General features: G+C 35.5%; 2 protein-coding genes and 1 pseudogene across 2 annotated transcripts in view; 2 read left to right on the top strand and 1 right to left on the bottom strand.

Annotated features, from left to right (window-relative positions):
- Positions 1-20994, top strand: part of Ppm1e (protein phosphatase, Mg2+/Mn2+ dependent 1E) — a 144104-nt gene that overhangs the window by 69794 nt on the left and 53316 nt on the right. The gene's annotated exons all lie outside the window — the stretch shown is intronic.
- Positions 5832-20994, bottom strand: part of Trim37 (tripartite motif containing 37) — a 183793-nt gene continuing 168630 nt past the window's right edge. The window contains exon 26 of the mRNA XM_026407312.2: positions 5832-6309. The gene's annotated coding sequence lies outside the window, so the exon portion shown is untranslated. The remainder of the gene's footprint in view (positions 6310-20994) is intronic.
- LOC113195693 (immediate early response 3-interacting protein 1 pseudogene) lies at positions 12467-12735 on the top strand (annotated as a pseudogene).

Here is a 20994-nt window from a genome sequence, read left to right as displayed (position 1 = left end):
CCTTCTCTCAAAAAATAAAAAGGACTGGGGATGTAGCTTAGTGGTAAAAGTATCCCATGGGTTCAATTCCCAGTACCAAAAAAAGATCAATCGATTGATCGATCGATCAATCAATCTGCGTTACTGGGTATGGTGGTGCATGCTTGTAATCCCAGTGACTCAGGAGACTGAGACAGGAGGATCACAAGTTTGAGGCCAGCTGGGCAATTTAGTGAGACTCCTTCTCAAAAAGGATTGGTAATGTATCTGAGTAATTAAACATCCCTGGAAGTATTACTCAGGTGATCCTCCTCCTGCCTTACCCTTTATAGTTGCTGGAAGGTGCACAACCAGCTTTTTATCAAGTATTGCCAGAGAGAGAGAGAGAAGAAAAAATGTGACTGTGAGGATGGGTGTGTAGCTCAGTATGAGAGCATGTGTTTAGCATGCAAAGAACCCTGGGTTTAATTGCTAGCACCAAACCAAAAACAAGCAAGTGAATGAGTTGCTTAGTGCCTTGCGTTTGCTGAGGTTGTTTTTGAACTCACCATCCTCCTGCCTTAGCCTCCAGAGCCACTGGGATTACAGGCACATGCCACTACGCTCAGCTAAGAAACTAACTCTTGATGCTCTTCCTCTTTGAGAAAATTATATTGTTCCTTTCTTTCTTTTTCTTTTTTTTTTTTTTCTGGGGGAGATAGATGTCTCACTATGTTGTCTAAAGCAGGTCTCAAATTCCTGAGCTCAGGTGATCCTCCTCCTGCCTTACCCTTTCTAGTTGCTGGGAAGTACACAATCAGCTTTTTGTTTGTTTGTTTGTTTATTCTACTTCAATTCATTATACACAAATGGAGTGGGACATTTCAATTCTCTGGTTGTACATGATGTAGAGATGCACCATTCATGCAATCACACATGTACCTAGGGTAATGATGTCTATCTCATTCTACCATCTTTCCTAACCCCATGACCCCTCCCCACTCTCCCTTTTGCTAAATCCAAAGTTCCTTTATTCTTCCCATTCCCCCCTCCCCATCATGTATCAGCATCTACTAATTAGAGAAAACATTTGGCCTTTAGTTTTTTGGGATTGGGTTACTTTGCTTAGCATAATATTCTCTAACTCCATCCATTTACCTGCAAATGCCAGATTTTTATTCTCTTTTAAGGCGGAGTAATATTCCATTGTGTATATATACCACAGTTTCTTTATTCATTCATCTATTGATGGGCATCTAGGTTGGTTCCTCAGTTTAGCTATTGTGAATTCAGCTGCTATAAACATTGATGTGGCTGTGTCACTATAGTGTGCTGATTTTAAGTCTTTTGGATATAGACTGAAGAGTGGGATAGCTGAGTCAAAATGGTGGTTCCATTCCAAGTTTTCTGAGAAATCTCCACACTGCTTTCCAAAGTGGTTGCACCAATTTGTAGTCCCACCAGCAATGTATGAGTATACCTTTTCCCCCACATTCTCGGAACACTTACTATTGCTTGTATTCTTGTTAATTGCAAATTCTGATTGGGTGATATGAAATCTTAGAGTAGTTTTGATTTTCATTTCTCTAATTGCTAGAGATGTTGAACATTTTTTCTTGTATTTGTTGATTGATTGTATATCACTTCTGAGAAGTTTCTGTTCAGTTCCTTAGCCCATTTATTAATTGGGCTATTTTGTTTTTGTTTTGTTTTATGAGTTTAGCTTTTTTAGTTCTTTATACCCTAGAGATTAGTGCTGTATCTGATGTACATGTTGTAAAAATTTGCTCCTGTACTGTAGGCTCTCTCTTCACTTAAATGATTATTTCTTTTTCTGAGAAGAAGCTTTTTAGTTTGAATCCACCCATTTATTGATTCTTGATTTTATTTCTTGTGCTTTAGGAGTCTTGTTAAGGAAGTTGGTGCCTATCCCACATGATGAAAATTTGGGCCTACTTTTTCTTCTACTAAGTGCAGGGTATCTTGTCTAATTCCTAGGTTCTTCATATACTTTTTAGTTGAGTTTTGTGCATGGTAAGAGAAGTTGAATTTCATTTTGTTACATATGAATTTCCAGTTTTCATATCACCATTTATTGAATAGGCTATCCTATTTCCAATGTATGTTTTTGATGCCTTTGTCTATAATGAGATAACTGTATTTATATGGGTTGGTCTCTGTCTCTTCTGTTCTATACCATTGGTCTACATGACTGTTTTGGTGCCAATACCATGCTATTTTTGTTACTGTTGCTCTGTAGTACAGTTTAAGGTCTGGTATTTTGATGCCTCCTGCTTCACTTTTCTTGCTAAGGATTGCTTTGGCTATTCTGGGTCTTATTTTTCCAAATAAATTTCATGGTTGCTTTTTCTAGTTCTATGAAGAATGTCATTGGGATTTTAATAGGAAATGCATTAAACCTGTATAACAGTTTTGGTAGTATGGCCATTTTGACAATATTACTTCTGTCTTTCCAAGAGCATGGGAGATCTTTCCATCTTCTAAGGTCTTCTTCAATTTCTTTCCTTAGTGTTCTGTAGATTTCATTGTAGAGATTTTTCACTTCTTTAGTTGGATTGATTCCCACATATTTTATATTTTTGAGGCTATTTTGAATGGGGTATTTTTCTTAATTTCTCATTCATTGGATTCATCACTTATAGAAATGCATTTGATTTATGGGTATTGATTTTGTATCCTGCTACTATGCTGAATTAATTTATTAGTTCTAGAAGCTTTCTGGGTGGAATTTTTTGGATCTTCTAAATATAAGATCATGTTGTCAGCAAATAGTGATCGTTTGAATTCTTCTTTTCCTATGTGTATCCCTTTAATTTCTTTTGTCTGTCTGATTGTTCTGGCTAGAATTTCAAGGACTGTGTTGAATAGAAGTAGTGAAAGAGGGCATCTGTGTCTTGTTCCAGTTTTTAGAGGGACTGCTTCCAATTTTTCTCTGTTTAGAATGATGTTGGCCTTGGGCTTAGCATAGATAGATGGACACACAGCACCTTTATTTTGTTTACTTTTATGTGGTGCCAGGGATCAAACCCAGTGCCTGCCAGAATGCTAGGCAAGCGCTATACCACTGAGCCACAACTGTGGCCCCCTTTTCTAAAGAGTTTTAAACATGAAGAGGTGTTGTATTTTATTGAATGCTTTTTCTGCATCTGTTGAGATAATCATATGATTCTTGTCTTTAAGTCTACTGATGTGATGTATTACATTTATTGATTTGCATATGTTGAACCAACTTTGCATCCCTGGATGAACCCCACTTGATCATGGTGTACTATCTTTTTAATATGTTTTTGTATATAATTTGCTAGGATTTTATTAAGAATTTTTACATCTGTGTTCATCAGGGATATTGGTCTGAAGTTGTCTTTCCTTGATGTGTCTTTGTCTGGTTTGGTATCGGAATGATGCTAGCCTCATAGAATGTGTTTGGAAGGGTTCCCTCCTTTTGTATTTGAATAATTTGAGGAGTATTACTATTAGTTCTTCTTTGAAGGTCTTGTAGAACTCAGCTGAGAATCTGTCTGGTCCTGGGCTTTTCCTTGGTTGGTAGGTTTTGATAGCATCTTCTGTTTCCTTGCTTGAAATTGATCTGTTTAAAATGTGTATGTCCTTCTGATTCAGTTTGGGTAGATCATAGGTTTCTAGAAATTGTCAGTGTCATCAAGATTTTCTATTTTATTGGAGTTTGAATTTTCAAAATAGTTTCTAATTATCTTCTGTATTTCAATAGTGTCCATCGTATTTCCTTTTTCATCATGAATTTTAGTAATTTGAATTTTTTTCCTCCTTCTCTTCATTAGCATAGCTAAAGGTTTGTCAATTTTTTTTCAAAGAACCAACTTTTCATTTTGTCAATTTTTAAAATTGTTTCTTTTGTTTCAGTTTTATTGATTGCAGCTCCAATTTCAATTATTTCCTGTCTTCTACCTTTGGTGTTGGTTTGTTGTTCTTTTTCTAGGGCTTTGAGATGTAATGTTAGGTCATTTATTTGTTGACTTTTTGTTCTTTTTAATGAATGATCTCAATGTGATGAACTTTCCTCTTAGCCCTGCCTTCAAAGTGTTCCAGAGATTTTCATACGTTGTATTGGTGTTCTCATTTACCTCTAAGAATTTTTTTTATCTTCAATGGTATCTTCTGCTATTGATTGCTCATTCAATATCATATTATTTAATCTCCAGATGTTGGAATAGCTTGTATTTTAATTTTATCATTGATTTATAATTTCATTACATTATGATCTGATAGAATACAGGGTAGTATCTCTTTTTTTGTATTTGCTAATAGTTGCTTTGTGGCATAATACATGATCTATTTTAGAGAAGGATCGGTGTGCTACTGAGAAGAAAGTGTATTCACTCACTGATGGATGAAATATTCTGTATATGTTTGGTAAGCCTAAGTTGTTGATTGTATTATTGAGTTCTAAGTTTGTTTAGATTTTGTTTAGAAGATCTATCCAGTGGTGAGAGATGTGTCTTAAAGTCACCCAGTATTATTGTGTTGTGATCTGTTTGCTTCTTGAATTGATCTGTTTGTTTGATATACATAGATGCTCCATTATTTAGGGCATAGATATTTATGACTGTTATGTTTCATTGATGTATGGTTTCCTTGAGCAGTATAAAATATCCTTTTCATAAGGGTCTGCTAACTTTGGTTTGAAGAAGTCCATTTTATCTGATATTAGGATGGAAACCACTGCTTGTTTAGGAGGCCCATGTGAGTGATATGTTTTTTCCACAACCTTTCACTTTCAGTCTGTGAATGTCTTTTCTTTGAGATGAGCCTCTTGAAGGCAACATATTGTTGGATCTTTTTAAAAATCCAATCTGCCAGGGATGGGGTTGTGGCTCATCAGTAGAGGGCTCACCTTGCACATGCAAGGCCCTGGGTTCAATCCTCAGCACCACATAAAAATAAATAAATAAGACAAAGGTATTGTGTCTAACTAAAAAAAATCCAATTTTTAAAATTTTAATTGATGAGTTTAGGCCATTAGCATTCAGGGTTATTATTGAGACATGGTTTATAGTCATTTTGATTTATTTGTGGTTTTTAACTTCACTTGGTTTCTCCTTTGGATTTTCCTTTAGCATAGATCTTCCCTTTGCTGATTTTCATTTCCTCCTCATGGAATATTTTGCTGAGAAAATTCTGTAGTGTAGGCTTTCACTTTGCAAATTCTTTTAACTTTTGTTTATCATGGAAGGTTTTATTTTGTCATCAAATCTGAAGCTTAATTAATTAATTAATTTTTAGGTACTGGGGATTGAACCCATGGATGCTTAGCCACTGAATCACATTCCCAGCCCTATTTTATTAGAGATAGGGTCTTGCTGAGTGTCTCACTAAGTTGCTGAGGCAGGGTTTGAACTCATGATCCTCCTTCCTCAGCCTCTCAAGCTGCTGGGATTACAGGTGTGAATCACTGCACCTGGCCTGAAGCTTAATTTTACTGGATATAAGATTCTTGGTTGGCATCCATTTTATTTCAGAGCTTGGTATATGTTGTTCCAGGATATCCTAGCTTTGATGGTCTGCGTTGAGAAATCTGCTAAGATCCGAATTGGTTTCCCCCTATATGTAATCTGAATCTTTTCTCTTGTAATCCTTATTTTGTATGCTAGGCATTTTCATTACAATGTGCCTTGGTGTAGATCTGTTGTAATTTTGTACATTTGTTGTCCTGTAATCCTCTGTATTTTATTTCCAATCCATTCTTCATGTTTGTGAAATTTTCTGATATTATTTCATTGAAGAGATTGTGCATTCCTTTGGTTTGTATATTTGTGCCTTCCTCTATCCTGATAACTTTTAGATATGGTCTTTTCATGTTGTCCCATAATTTTTGGTTTCTCACTATCTTCACTGTGTGGTCAACTTTATTTTCAAGATTTTATATTTTGTCTTCATTGCCTGAGATTCTGTCTTCCAAGTGATCTAGTCTGTTTTTGATTCTTTCTATTGAATTTTTAATTTGGCTTATTTTTTTCTTCATTTTGAGGATTTCTGTTTGGTTTTCTTCCAGAGTCTCTCTTTCTTGAAGTAATCTTTTGCTTCCTGTATTTCCTCTCATATTTCTGTTGGAGTGGTCAGTTGTTGCCTGTATTTGCTTTCTTAATTCATTCTTTGCTTTGCAGATCATTTTAGTTATGTACATTCTGAACTCCTTTGACATTTCATCTACTGTGCTGTCAATGGAATTTATTATTGTATCAGCTTGGTTTGTTTTGGGCACTTTCTTCCCTTGTTTCTTCATGTTGTCCATATGTCTTCCTATCTAGCAGTACAGATTTGAGGTATTACAGTTTCTGGGATCAATTCACAGAACTGCAAAAAAATAAAAAATAAAGTACCAATTAGGTATTATTTTCTTAGTCAAGTATGTGGGATGGGGAGTATTTCCTAAAGGAGATATTGGTTTGTCTATGGATGATAGAACATTTAATGAGATTGTTTTTTCTTTCTATTCCTTCACATATTTTGTTTGCAGTTTCTAAATTCAAATTATAAATTTATCTTACAGTGTACTTCTTATAATGATGACATTCTTATTAAAATCAACATAAAGCCATCATTGTTTTCATCCTAAGAAAACTTTTAGATATTTAAAATGCAACTATTTTAGCTGGGCACAGTGGTATACCCCTGTAATCCCAGCTACTTGGGAGGCTAAGGCAGGAGCATCACACACAAGTTTGGGGCCAGTCTCAGCCCTAGGCCTAGCAACTTAGCAAGATTTGTCTCACAATAAAAAGTAAAAAGGTCTTGGGATATAGATCAGTGGTAAAGCACCCCCAGTACCAAAAAAGTTATATATGCAAGAAATATAAAATTATTTCTTATAAATGAAGTCAGACTTTGAATTATCTAACTTTATGAAATGGAGACTCCTTCCAGGCACAGTGACACACACCCATAATCCTGGGACTCCAGAGGCTAAGGCAGGAGGATTGTAAGTTCAAGGATAGCCTTGGCAATTTAATGAGACCATGTCCCAAAATAAAATGAAAAGGACTAGGGATGTAGCTCAGAGGTAGAATGCTCCTGGGTTTGATCCTCAGTACTGCACCACATATACAGAAAGTTGAAAAGAATGTGCCTGCCTTCCTTTCCTTACTTTATCCTCTTCACCCCAGAAGTAATGCAAGAATCTAAAAATCTTTTAAAAGAAAACAAATAGGAAGATGGGCCCACCTATCTCCAATTTATCATGGTCATAACTAATAAATTTACATAATTCCTTAAAGTCAGATGACATTATGGCTTTTTGGTCAAGCTTGTGCATGAGAGAGAGTCTGTGCTGGTTTTGAATACCTTTAGTCAAACTTCCCAGGTGCTCCATGTAGCCATTTTCCTCTGAGATCTTGCCTCTTGAGGATCATACAAAGGATAAAGTATTTAGGTCACACAATACCTTTATTTTATTTAGTTTATGTGGTGCTGAGGATCAAACCCAGTGCCTCAGGTGTGCTAGGCTAATGCTCTCCCACTGAGCTACAATCCTGCCTCTCAACAGTCATTGTTGAGATCATATGCTATTATAAAAACTGAACTGGGGAAGAAAGTTAAATATATCCTTTTTATCTCAAGGATCTTGTAGAATAGTAAAAAATATATGTGTAAATCAATACATATAAAATAATAAATGAAAAGGATGCTATTAAAATTATATAGTATTGGAAGAAAAGGAGTAGTCAAAGCAGGCTTCTTGAAGAAGGTAATTTTTATTTTATTTTTTTTTAAAGAGAGAGTGAGAGAGAGGGAGAGAGAGAAAGAATTTTAATATTTATTTTTTAGTATTTGGCGGACACAACATCTTTGTTTGTATGTGGTGCTGAGGATCAAACCCTGGCCGCACGCACACCAGGCGAGCGTGCTACCGCTTGAGCCACATCCCCAGCCCGGGTAATTTTTAAATCTGAGCTTTTTAGGGCCAGGTAAGTGCTAACTAAGTGAAGAAGAAAAGAAGGGAGGTTCCAGATGAGAAAATAGCATCTGTGAGGTTGTACTTAGCATAAAACTCATAGTAATGTATTTTGTAAGTAGTTGCATATGGCTAGAGCAGAGGGTATATGGGAAAAATGGGTTGAGGCAGACATCATGAGCCAGATGTGCTATGTTAAGGTATTTGGGGGTCTTTTGCCATATGCTCTAACAATTTGCCATCTGCTCTAATGTCTCCACTGAAGACATTAGAGAATTAAAAGATGGTAGAAATGTATTATAATTCACCCTTTTACTTTTTGTTAATTGTAAGTTTCTATTATGTTATCTCATGAAGAAAATATATGTGTTGTTAATCAAATGGAATATATTAATAGAGAAAGTCACAAAGAGTTAAAATAACTTTTTTAATTGAAATAAACAGCAAGATCTATTATAAAGTTAGGGAAAAGTAGGACTTTTTTCTCCTCTACTCTCAGTATTTTACTTCTGATATAACCATATGGAGGTTCAGGTTACTTCTGCCCCCAGAGCCAATGAATCAGGAAGGCAGAGAAACAGAAATAAAGAGTTTTATTAGCAACAAGCTAATATTGTTGGAAGGTGGTTGGCTCTTGTCTAACCAAGAGTCTTTTTAGATGATTTTTCCAAGGGAAAGTATATGGGTCTTAGGTGGGTGCCTCAGTTTTGAAAAGTAGCTCCTCTGGCCAGGTGTAGTGGTACACACGCCTCTAATCCCAGTGACTGAAGGCTGAGGCAGGAGGATCAGAAGTTGGAGACCAGCTTAGCAACTTGGACCCTGTCTCAAAATAAAAATTAAGAAAAATAGCCTCTTCTGAAGTGTGGGATAAATATTTTTTATCTTGTTCAGATAGATTGGTGAGAGTTTCAGTCTAGTGTATCAAAAGAAAAAGGATCAAAATTTCTGTGTTTATTAGAGTGACTTGCGTCTAGTTTTTGTTGTGGTTGGGCATCCTTCTAGGTGTCATCTTATTCCATAACTTGGGCTAGGAAATATTCAGAAAGGGAGGGTTTTGTGCATTCTTAGTATGCAGTTAATCTATAAAAGGGCAGTCAGAAGCAAAGAGAAACTTTGCTTTTTTTTTTTTGAGAATTGGATTTCAGTAGAGGTCGGGGGTAGGGGTGCTTATGTGTACTTTTACTGATTCCAGGATTGTGAGGGTTTTCCCACACAAAGCGATTCTGCCATTCTTTACAGACACTAACTGATTGTATCTATAATTCTGACATTAACCAGAGTTAGTACAGAGCCTACTGGTTTAAGTGCTTAAGATCCTACAGTTTCAAAGAACTGTCCCCCACTTCAGATGCTAATTGAAAATTGTAGTGAAACTGCAGTTTCCACTGTTAAGATCACAGTGGGCAGGGCCCATTTGTATTACAGCTGTAGCTCCACAGCAGACAATGCTTATCAGAAAGTCTCATCAGAAACAAACTACCAGTGATTCTTTCTTGGGTTCTTATTTCACAAAGTTAAAGAATGAAATTCATGGACAATGGAGGATGAGCATGAAAAAGTAAGATTTTTTTCAACCAAGAAGAAACAGCTCCCACCGATTGAGAAGGGGTCTTGATAGAGGTTGCCACTCAGATGTGTCCAGGGGCTTATATAGCTGCTGGGTAGGGGCATTGCTCAATATTTATGTTAATCAGGTATCAAAAAATGTAAGCCTATTGGTCCTGTTATGATAACTAGGTATTTGGTCAGCCCACAACATTGTTTGGTTATGCCCTTTTACCTGTTGAGTTTGGAAATACTCTTAAGCTTTTACTGTCCCAACTTTCCTTTTTCAGCTTTGGTGGTTTGGAATATTTCTACAGAACCCTTTCTATGCAGCATCTGCACTTTTCAGAAATAAAAAAAAAAAACCTCTGAGAGCTCACAAAGGAAAAGGAATTAATAAACATCTCTCTACAGTAACATTGAATGTAAATGGTCTCAAGTCTCTAATCAAAAGGCATAGGGATTTAAAAATAAGACCAAAATATATGTTGTTTGCAAAAGACTCTCAACCTTACAAGCAAAAATATTCAGCCTGGGGCTTGGGCTGTGACTCAGTGGTAGAGTGCTTGCTTGGCATGTGTGAGGTACTAGGTTCGATCCTCAGCACCACATAAAAATAAATAAATGAAATAAAGGTATTGTGTCCATCTACAACTAAAAAAATTTTTTTTAATATTCACAGTCTGAAAGTGAAAAGAAGGAAATTGATATACCATGTGAATGGAGCCTCCAATTCCACAGGAGTTAGCTACTCTCATATTTGACAAAGCAGACTTAATACCAAAATTAATTGGACAAAGGTCACTTCATTACTAGTAAAGGTAACAACCCAATAAGAAGGCTTATTTTTTCAGAATTTAATCTTATTTTTTATTTATTTGTTTTTTATGTGGTGCTGAGGATTGAATTCAGTGCCTCACTCATGCTAGGCAAGCACTCTACCACTGAGCTATAATCCCAGCCCAACAAGAAGTTTTAACAATAGTGAATACATATTCCTTAAACATGGGTACAACTAATTACATAAAATAGACACTACTTGAATTAAAGCTTCAGATAGACCCCAGTACAATAATACTGGGTGATTTTAATACACCTGTCACCAATAGATAAGTCATCCAGACATAAACTCAGCAAAGACTCTTTAAACCTGAAAAAATTATAAATTAAATGGACTTAACAGATATCTATAGAATATTTATCCACAGAGTGGAATATACTTTCTTCTCAGCAGCTCATGGAAAGTTCTCCAAAACAGATCATGTTTTAGGCCACAAAGCAACCCTTAGCAAATATTTTTTAAAAAATTAAAATTCAATTCCATGCATTGGAAAATCTAGAAGAAACAGATAATTTATAGACACTAACAAAATACAATCTATAGAATTGAACCAAGGGGACATAAAAAACCTAAAGAGCCAAAAACTAGCAATTATATAGAAGCAATAATAAAAAGCCTTTTGACAAAGAAAAGTTCATGACCAGATGGAATCTCACAGAATCAGAGCTTTACAGAAGATCTATATCCTATTGCTCCTCAGATTATTCCATGAAATACAAAGAGATTTTGTATTTTATATTTACATTTCGAAATTCATTCTATGGAGCCAATATCATACTTATACTTAAACCTGATAAGGACACATCAAGGAAAGAAAATTACAGACCAACATCCCTAAAAAACTTAGAAACAAAAATCCTTAATAAGCCAGGTGTGGTAGTGCATACCTGTGAAATCACAGCAACTTGGGAGGCTGATTCAGGAGGAACACAAGTTTGAGGCCAGCCTCATCACATTAGTGAGGCCCTAAGCAATTTAGACCCTGTCTCAAAAATAAAAAGAATTGAGAATGTGGTAAAGTACCCCTGGGTTCAATCCCCAGTACCAAAAAAATTAAAATTCTTAATAAAATATTGACAAATCATATTCAACAACATATTTAGAAGATTCTATGTCATAGTCAAGTTAATTTTATCCCAGAGATGCAAGTGTGGTATAAAATATGCAATATTCATTCCCATAAATAGAATTATGGAACAAGACAAGGATGTCTACTCTCACCACTCCTATTTAATATAGTACTGGAGATTATAGCCAGAGCAATTAGGCAATATGAGGAAATAAAAGGGATAAAAATAGGAAAGGAAGAAGTCAAATTATCACTGTTTGCAGATGATATGCTCCTATGCTTAGAAGATACAAGAAGATCCACCAAAAGACTGCTATTGGTAATAACTTCAGCAAAGTAGCAGATTACAAATTAACACAGAAACCAATAGCTTTCCTATATATCAACAAGGAATCTGCTGAGAAAGAAGTCGGGAAAACAATTTCATTTACAGTGTCCTGAATACCTAGGATTTAAATCTAACCAAGGTGGTAAAAAACCTCTATAATGAAAACTGTAGAACCCTAAAGAAAGAAATTGAAGAAGACATAAGATGGAGAGACATACACACCCCGCCTCTTGTTCATGGATAGGCAAAATTAATGTTAAAATGACCATACTACCAAAAGCAGTATACAATGCATCCCCATCAAAATACCAATGACACTTTTCACAGAATAAGAAAAAAATAGTATAAAATTCATTTGGAAGAACAAAAGATCCAGAATGGCCAAAGCAATTCTAAGCCAAAAAAGCAATGCTGGAGGCATCACAACACCTGACTTGAAATTTATGAGATAATATTAACAAAACTGCATGGTATGAGCATAGTGTAGACCAGTGGTACAGAATAAAAGAAAAACCCACACATCTACAGACATCTGATCCTTCACAAAGGTGCCAAAAATATATATTGGAGAAAAGACCGTGGTGCTGGGAAAACTGGTTATCTGTGTGGAGAAGAATGAGACTAGACCCTTATCTTTCACTTTGCATAAAATTAACTCAAAATGGATCAAACACCTAGGAGTTAGAGAGAAACTGTGCAACTCCTAGAGGAAAAAAAGATAAAAAGTCGGGCGGCGGGAGAGGGTTCAGTTGGGCCTCGTGAAGGCTCCCGGTGACCATGGCCTTTACCCTGTATTCACTACTTCAGGCAGCCCTGCTGTGTGTCAACGCCGTGCTGCACGAGGAGCGCTTCCTTAAAAACTTTGGCTGGGGAAAGGACCAGGGAATTGGTGGATTCGGAGAGGAACCAGGAATTAAATCTCAGCTAATGAACCTGATTCGATCTGTAAAAACTGTAATGCGAGTGCCATTGATAATAGTAAACTCAGTTGCTATCGTACTGCTTTTATTATTTGGGTGAACAACTATGGGAGAAATGGAGACCCAGAAGAAGAGATGCCAGTGAAGTTATTATTTCAGTCATTACTAGAATATTCATTTCTTAGCAGGCTGATATTTCACTTGACAAAAATGTAAAATTTAAAATAAAACCAGAGTTTCTATTTATCTGACTTTTTTTTTTTAATTCTGCACTTGCAGTTTAATTACAGAAAGATCAAGTCACCAGAGGTGGTAGCTGTCCAAGATTGAAATATATCTGATTACTGGCTATTAATAACAGTTTGTGCTATGGTAAAAATTGTTTAAAGGGTACAAGACTCTCTCTCTGGGTTGTTTGTTTGGGTTTTTAGATGTTTTTCTCTCACTTCTCAGGGATGAATTTTTTTTCCAAAGTTTTGAAGTTCCTTGTGACTTAGCTGTGATGTGAGGGTAATTATCCCCCTAGATTAAATTTAAAGAATTTTTAAGTAATTATCACATGTAAATGTTAAATAAGTAATTTGGATAATTTTATTTTAAACTGTTGGTTAAATAGTCTATATGGTCTTGTTATGAAGAATTAAAATTTATACGTACTATAAAGGATAATACTCTTTGATTTCAGAGAAAATTCTAATTTTGTAAGTCACCTGATGATTGTGGTCTCAAGTTCTTTTTATGCATTTTATTAATTGGCCTGAATAACGAGATCAAGCCAGTATCCGCATTTTCATTGGTAGAAAAATCTGTATAGAAATGTCTGTACCCTTTTTACAATGATGATGACTTATTTTATAAAATCAGCATAAATATTAGCCTTCAATATCAACCCTAAATAATCACAACTAAACCATCCTATGTAAGAAGACTGTTTATTGTGAAGCCTTTACCTCCCAAAATATTATCATGTTTCCATTTCTTGGTGGAGCAGCACATTAAAAAGTGTGATTCTTGATTCTTCATTCTGTCAATAGAGCATTCATGCTAGATGTTGTTTTTTATTTTTTGTTTATATGTCTTGAATCATCTTGTAAGGTTGTTTGCTTATCCCATAATATGGTTTTATGTAGAAAGGTTTAAACTATGTAAATGGTTTTTGTGAAAATTATCAGTTATTTTGAAGGGGTGGAATGGCATCTTTGTTGATAGAACTTTTGTAAATAAAGTTGAATTTTCAAATCAAAAAAAAAAAAAAAAGAAAAAAAGTCAACCTCCAGCATATAAGCACAGGCAATGACTTTCTCATTAGAAATAATGACAAGAATTAATAAATGGGATGGTATCAAATTAAAAAGTTTTTGAGCAGCAATGGAAAGAATGTGAAGTGAACTTACAGAATGGGAGAAAATCTTTGCTAGCTACTCTTCTGGCAGAGAATATCTAGAATATAGAAAATTCAAATAACACCAAAAAGCAAAACAGTAAATGGGCAATGAATTAAATAGACACTTCTGAAAAGAAATACAAATGACCAACTATATGTGAAAAAATGTTCAATGTCATTAGAAATTAGGAAAATGCAAATCAAAACTACACTGAGATTCCATCTCACACCAGAATGGCAGTTATCAAGAATACAAACAATAAGCCAGGCTCATTGCCACATGCCTGTAATCCCAGTGGCTTGGGAGGCTGAGGCAATTTAGGCCCTAAGCAATTCAGCAAGATCTTGTTTCTAGATAAAATACATAAAAGGGCTGAATGGCTGGGGATGTGGCTCAGTGGTTGAGTTCCCCTTGGTTCAATTCCCAGTACCAAAAAAAAAAAAAAAAAAAAAGAGAAACCAAAACAAAACAAAGAAAACAACGGTAATTGTTGGAGAGGTTGTGGAAGAACACTGTGGGATCCTAAATTAGTAACACCAGTATGGAGCTGCCTCAGAAGATAGGCATGGAGCCCACCATATGATCCAGCTATGTAGTGATACATGCATACCCATGTTTATAGCAGCACAATTTTCCATGGCTTAGCTATTGAAAAATTGATAAAGAAAATGTGGTATATATACACAATGGAGTTTTATTCAGTCATAAAGAAAAATGAAATCATGTCATTTGCAGGAAAATGGATGGAACTAGAGAACATTATGTTGAGAAATAAGCCATACTCAGAAGGTTAAGGATCATATGTTTTCTCCCATATGTGGAACCTAGAGAGGAAAAAAGGAAAGTTTGAGGGGTGATCGCATGAAAAACAAAGGAAGATCAGTAGACTAGAAGAAAGAGACTGAGAATCAGTTCTTAGTTTTATTGATACTTTTTATTGTGTGTCTGTCAATCTCTACTTCCTTTCTCCTTTTTAGATTTAATTTTCTGTTTTTCATTAATCTCTTTAAATGCCTAGAACATTAATGTTTATATATATATATATATATATATGTTTGTATATACACATATACACATATATATAGTCTTTTCATTATCACAATTTGTTTTCATTTTTTATACTGTGATTTATATTTCTTACCATTGGATCAGTTAAAAGCAAATTATATAATTTTCAAACAACAATGATCTTCTAGTTATCTCTTAAATATTGAATTTGGGGTTTTTGTTTTTGGCAATGCTGAGATTGAACTCAGAGTCTCATGTATATTAGGCAAATGTGCTCTACCACTGATCTATATTGCTCAGCCCTAAATATTGATTTTTAACTTCATTGTTGTCTGAGAACATTTTCTATATGATATCAGTTTATGTAGTATTCCAAAAAGAATGTATTATGTGAATCTAATCATGAGGAAGCATCAACAAATTTCAGATGAGCAGTATTCTAGTTTTAAATAAAATAAGTACAATTACTATGTGTCAATTAAAAAATAATAAAATGAGGGGGAAGAGGGGCCGGGATTGTGGCTCAGCAGTAGAGTGCTTGCCTAGCACGTGGGAGGCCCTGGGTTTGATCCTCAGCACCACATAAAAACAAAATAAAGGTATTGTATCCAACTACAACCAAAAAAAAAAAAAAAATGAGGGGGAAGGATAGTGTATTCTTTAAAAAGATTAATGCAATGAAAGAAAGGATAGTATGACAGTACCAAATTAAAGAATCCTAGAGAAATGACATCTAATAGTGATTTACTCTGCATAAAACAAAATTATCTCAAAGCTTAACAGCTTGTAAAATAAACATTTGTTATCTCACATGGTTTCTGAGAGTCAAGAAGCTGGAGTATCTCAGGTATATGGTTCTAGCTTAGGATTTCTCACAAGTTTATAGCCAGGTTGTTGGCAGGACTGTTGTTACTTCAAGGCCTAACTAGAGCTAGAGAATCTGCTTCCAAGATCACTCACAAGATTGTTGGGAGGCAGTCTTGTAAGCAGGTGACCACAAAAGCTAATGTAATAAGTAATCTTGCAGTAGGTCAGGAAATGGAGGGGAAATAAATAAAATACATATATAAGTACTTATGTGTGAAGTGTGATGCATGGTTTAAGATATTAGAAATTAAGATTGGAATGAAAGAATCTGTAATTGCCTGGCTTATGACTACCAGGTGACCCACAGTATTCAGTGAACTGCCACTGATTGAAGTGGGGTAACCTATGAATTTATTGTTATTCAATAAATTCTAACACCATGGAAAGACACAAATGTGTTTGGTCTATGTTAATACTCACAACAAGTATGCAGAACTCCAAGTTCTTATTTTTTTGTCCTTCCTTTATGTCTGCCTTCTATTTTTATTTCTATTACCTCAAAATGAATGATTAAGTGTAAAACACTAAAACAGGGCCTGGAACATTGAAAAAGTTGAATAAATGTCGGCTTTAAAAATATATATTTTGTACTGGAAGAAAAGAACAAGTTTAGTTTAAGAATAAAGCAAACATTCTTGGAATAGCTAAGAAATTGCGTTTCCTGGCCATTTTTTGGTTTTCCGTGGCAACCATAGTAGTGAGATATCTGTTTAACTAGTACATCCTCCCCATAAAACTCTTGTCATGAGAAGAGACCATGTCCCATTAATTAATTCAGTTGATCATTGAGTTCAGTGAGTTAGCAATTATTTCAGTAGTATTTACCAGGCACTAGGGATAAACAGTGAATAAAAAGGATAAGGGGCTGGGGATTTAGTGCAGTGGTAGAGTGGTTGCCTATCATGCACAAGGCCCTGGGTTCAATCCTTGGCCTTGTGATAGAGGAGATTTATTCCCACTTTAAAATCTACAATTTCATTTATTATTATTGTCAGGCATGGTGGTACACATCTGTATTCCCAGCAATCCAAGGGGATTACAAATTTGAGGCCAGCCTTAGCAAGACCCTGTATCAAAAAGAGCTGTAAATCACCCCAGGGTTCAATCCCCCATACCAAGAAATAAAATAATATGGCTTATTGCCTGACTTTTTTCTTACAGAATGCAAACTTAATAGAAGCAGACGCTTTTTTTTTGATGCTAGGAATTACACCCAGAGATGCTTTACTACTGAGGTACATCCCCTGTTCTTTTTATTTTGAGATAAGTTCTCAATAAATTGTTGAAACTAGCCTTGAATTTTTATCCTCTTGCTTCAGCCTCCTGAACCATTGGAATTATGGACCTGCACCACCATACCTCCCAAACTACACATTCTGATAAAAGCTATGATGAAGTGGCCAGGAGTAGAGTAAGGTTGACAGAATAGCAGAATACAAAGCAGATCCTCAATGACATTTCCTGGTCTAATGAAACTTAAGTATAAAGAATAAGAAAGAATGAATTAATAGTAAAATTCCACAAAATTAACACCATAAGGAACTCTCTAAGGGAAAATAATATCATTATTTATTATTTATTATAAGCCAGGCATAGTACTAAATATCATAGCTCTGTATACTAAGAATTGTATATTAATTATGCTGTTAATTCTCCCTCATGAGTTGATAGTAGACTCATTTTACAGACCAATAAAGAATTCAGAGTTTAAGTGACTTGTTCAAGGTCACAGAGTAGTTAAGTATTGGAATGCAGATTTTTATTCAAGGTCAAAGCCACTGATTTTTAACTATAATGTAGGAGCTGATAAAAATTTTTTTCTAAATAAGCAGCTATTTGGGGGTAGAACAGTGGTGTACCTGCAAGAAAGACCTCTTGGATTTTTGGCAGAATTAAGTCTATTGAAGGACAAGCCTATAAATAAGATTTGAAGTATAAAAAATATCAGCTAATAGAATAAAAATTATTGCCTTTGCTAGAAGTAATTTCTCCCTCCTCTGATCTCTATAGTTTATGACTATATTACTGTACCACTTACTCTGTGTAATTGAGCAAGATACTTAACCTCTTTCAACTCAAATTACCTCATCTGACAAATGATGATAGTACCTGCCAAGCCTGATGAAATGAAGTATTACATCAGAAAGACTCATAAACTGGAATGTTTTAATTTTCTTAATGAGCTATAAACTACTTGATGATCACTGGGTTCTATATTCTCTGTGCCACACAGCATAAAAAGGTATCATTTTATGGCATATATTTACAGGCACACAGTAGATAATAGTTGAAGAAACAAATGACTCATCAGACTTTTCCTATTATAATAATCTGCAGTAGGAACAGAAACTGGCACAGCTTTGCTAGTAATTTTGGTTATCTTGATACCTTTGAGTTCATATGAGCTGTTCCTTGGGTTTTAATTGTAATAAAACACTTTTTGCTTCTGAGAACCATTTTAGTTCATTTTTAGCAACCTTGCCTGATTCGTAAACAGTTTGGCAGAAAATGAGAATGTGATGTATTGGAAGCAGTTGGCTTGCTGACGCAAGAACACTCTGACTTTGTGATGCTTAGCTATAGGTATAACTGAGATAACCATGCCAGATGTTATACAGTATTCTTTAGAAATAGGTGGATGTGGCTGGTGCATTTAGTGTATACTGCTTATAAGAAATAGATGGATGTTAATGACTCTCAGATCTAAAACTAGCTCTTAGGTTTTGATCTTTCAATTAAAATCTAAAATTAAAGAATATAATACGACTTGGCACCATTATTGTTTGGATAACATATGTTCCTATCAAATCTGAGAAATTCAATTTTAAAAAGAGAAGAAAAAGAAGAAATTAGACTTAGAAGAAATCAGAGCCCTTCGTATTTCAAAATGACACCACTTTAAGTTGTTTACCTGAGGACGTTCTCGCCATAATGTACCCATTAAAAATGAAGCTTTACTTTCCTACTTTGATTCTGATCATGTTATTTCCCTCTTTTTCCCCCCATTTTTGCTTAAGACTTGATATTTTTTGGAGCAGTTTTAGGTTCCAGCAAAACTGAGAGAAAGCCATGGGATATCTCATACCCCCCCCCCACATTCATAGCCTCCCTTCATTATCAACACATACTATTAGAGTAGTACATTTGCTACTGTAGATGAACCTGTGCTGGCACATCATTGTTACCCAAAGTCTATTGTTTATATCAGGGTTCACTCTTGGTGTTGTATAGTCAGTGGGTTAGATTTGGGCAAATGCATGACTTATGACTACCATTATTGTATACAGAGTATTTTCACTGCCACCCCGGCCCCAAAAGCTCTACCACTTCCTTTCATTTCTCCCTGTCCCTTAATTTCTGGCAACCACTGTTTTGTTTTGTTTTATGGTTCAAGGGATAACACCCAGGCCTTGTGCATGCTAAGAAAGAAGTCTACCACTGAGCTACATCCCCAGTCCTTTTTTATTTTGAGATTTGTCTTGCTAAGTTGCCCAGGCTGGCCTCGAACTTCCTGAGTAGCTGCAATTATAGGCATGTGCCATCATGCCTGGCAACCACTGTTTTTTGTTTGTTTTTTTTTTTGCTATCTCTATTGTTTTCCCTTATTCCAGAATATCACATAGTTGGAATTATACAGTATATAGACTTTTCACATTGCTTCTTTTACTTCATAATATCAAACAAATGAGCTTGATTGCTTATTTCTTTTTTAGCACTGAATAATATTCCATTGTCTAGATGTACTAAAGTTTATTTCTCCGTTTACCTATTATGTTAGCTTTCTATTACTGTGATTAAAATACTTGAGATAATCTACTTAAAAGGAGGAAAGGTTTTATTTTGGCTTATAGCTTCAGAGATTTCAGATCATGGCAACTTGGCCCTCTTGCTTTGGGCCTGTGCTGGCATAGTACATCATGGAAAGAATGTAAGATAGAGAGGTCTGTTTAGCCTCATGGTGGCTGGGAAGCAGAGAGAGGGGGTAGGGAAAGACCAGTGTATCTATATCCCTTTCAGGGACATTCTCCCAGTGACCTAATTTCTTTCCATTAGGCCCCAACTCCTAAAGGTTCTATTCTCTCCCAGTAGCATGACGTTCTAGGGACCAAGCCATCAACACATAGGACTTTGGGAGACATTATAAATCCAAATTATAGCACCTAATAAATGATACTTCGGTTGCCTCCAGGTTTTGGCAATCATGAATAGGCAGATTTTTCGTGGCCTTGGATTTTCAAATCATTGTTGGATCCTGTAGTGATAGCACACAGAGACTCCTTGATTTATGATGGAGTTAAAACCTATTATAAGTTGAAAATGTTAAGTGGAAAATACATTTAATATGCCTAACCTACTGAACATTACAGTTTAACAACATACTATTAAGATTTTTGACACATTTTGTTGTCGCTCTTTGCTCTGCTAGCAATCAAACTCAGGGCCTTGATCATGCTAAGCAAATGCTTTACCACTGAGTTATATCCCCAAGCCTGTCCAATTTTCTTTTCTTTGTTCCTGATCATTTTTTTTTTTTTTGGCACCAGGGATTGAACTCAGGGGCACTCAACCACTGAGCTACATGACCAGTCCTCTATTTTTTTTTAAATTTGTTTAGTTGTAGTTGGATATAATACCTTTATTTTATTTTTATGTGGTGCTGAGGATCAACCCAGTGCCTTGCACATGCTAGGCGAGCGCTCTACCGCTGAGCCACAAACCCAGCCCCTATTTTTTTTAATTTTTAATTTTTTTTAGTTATCAATGGACTTTTAATTTATTTATTTATATGTAGTGCTGAGATTCAAACCCAGTGCCTCACACATGTTTGACAAGCACTCTGCCAATGAGCCACACCCCAGCACCCCCAGCCCTATTTTTGTATTTTATTTAGAGACAGGGTTTCACTGAGTTGCTTAGCGTCTTATCCTTGCTGAGGCTGGCTTTGAACTCATGATTCTCTTGCTTCAGCCTCCTGAGTCATTGGGATTACAGGTGTGCAGTACTGCACCTGACTTGTTTCTGATCTTAGTTTGAAAAATTATGATTTTTCATCCTTAATAGGTTTTTGGTACAGACTCCTTATCAAATTGAGAAAGTTTCCCTCTATTTCTAGTTTACTGAGAAT

This window comes from Urocitellus parryii, chromosome 7, assembly GCF_045843805.1.
Source record: "Urocitellus parryii isolate mUroPar1 chromosome 7, mUroPar1.hap1, whole genome shotgun sequence".
Taxonomy (NCBI): domain Eukaryota; kingdom Metazoa; phylum Chordata; class Mammalia; order Rodentia; family Sciuridae; genus Urocitellus; species Urocitellus parryii.
This window is presented reverse-complemented; position numbering and strand designations above follow the sequence as displayed.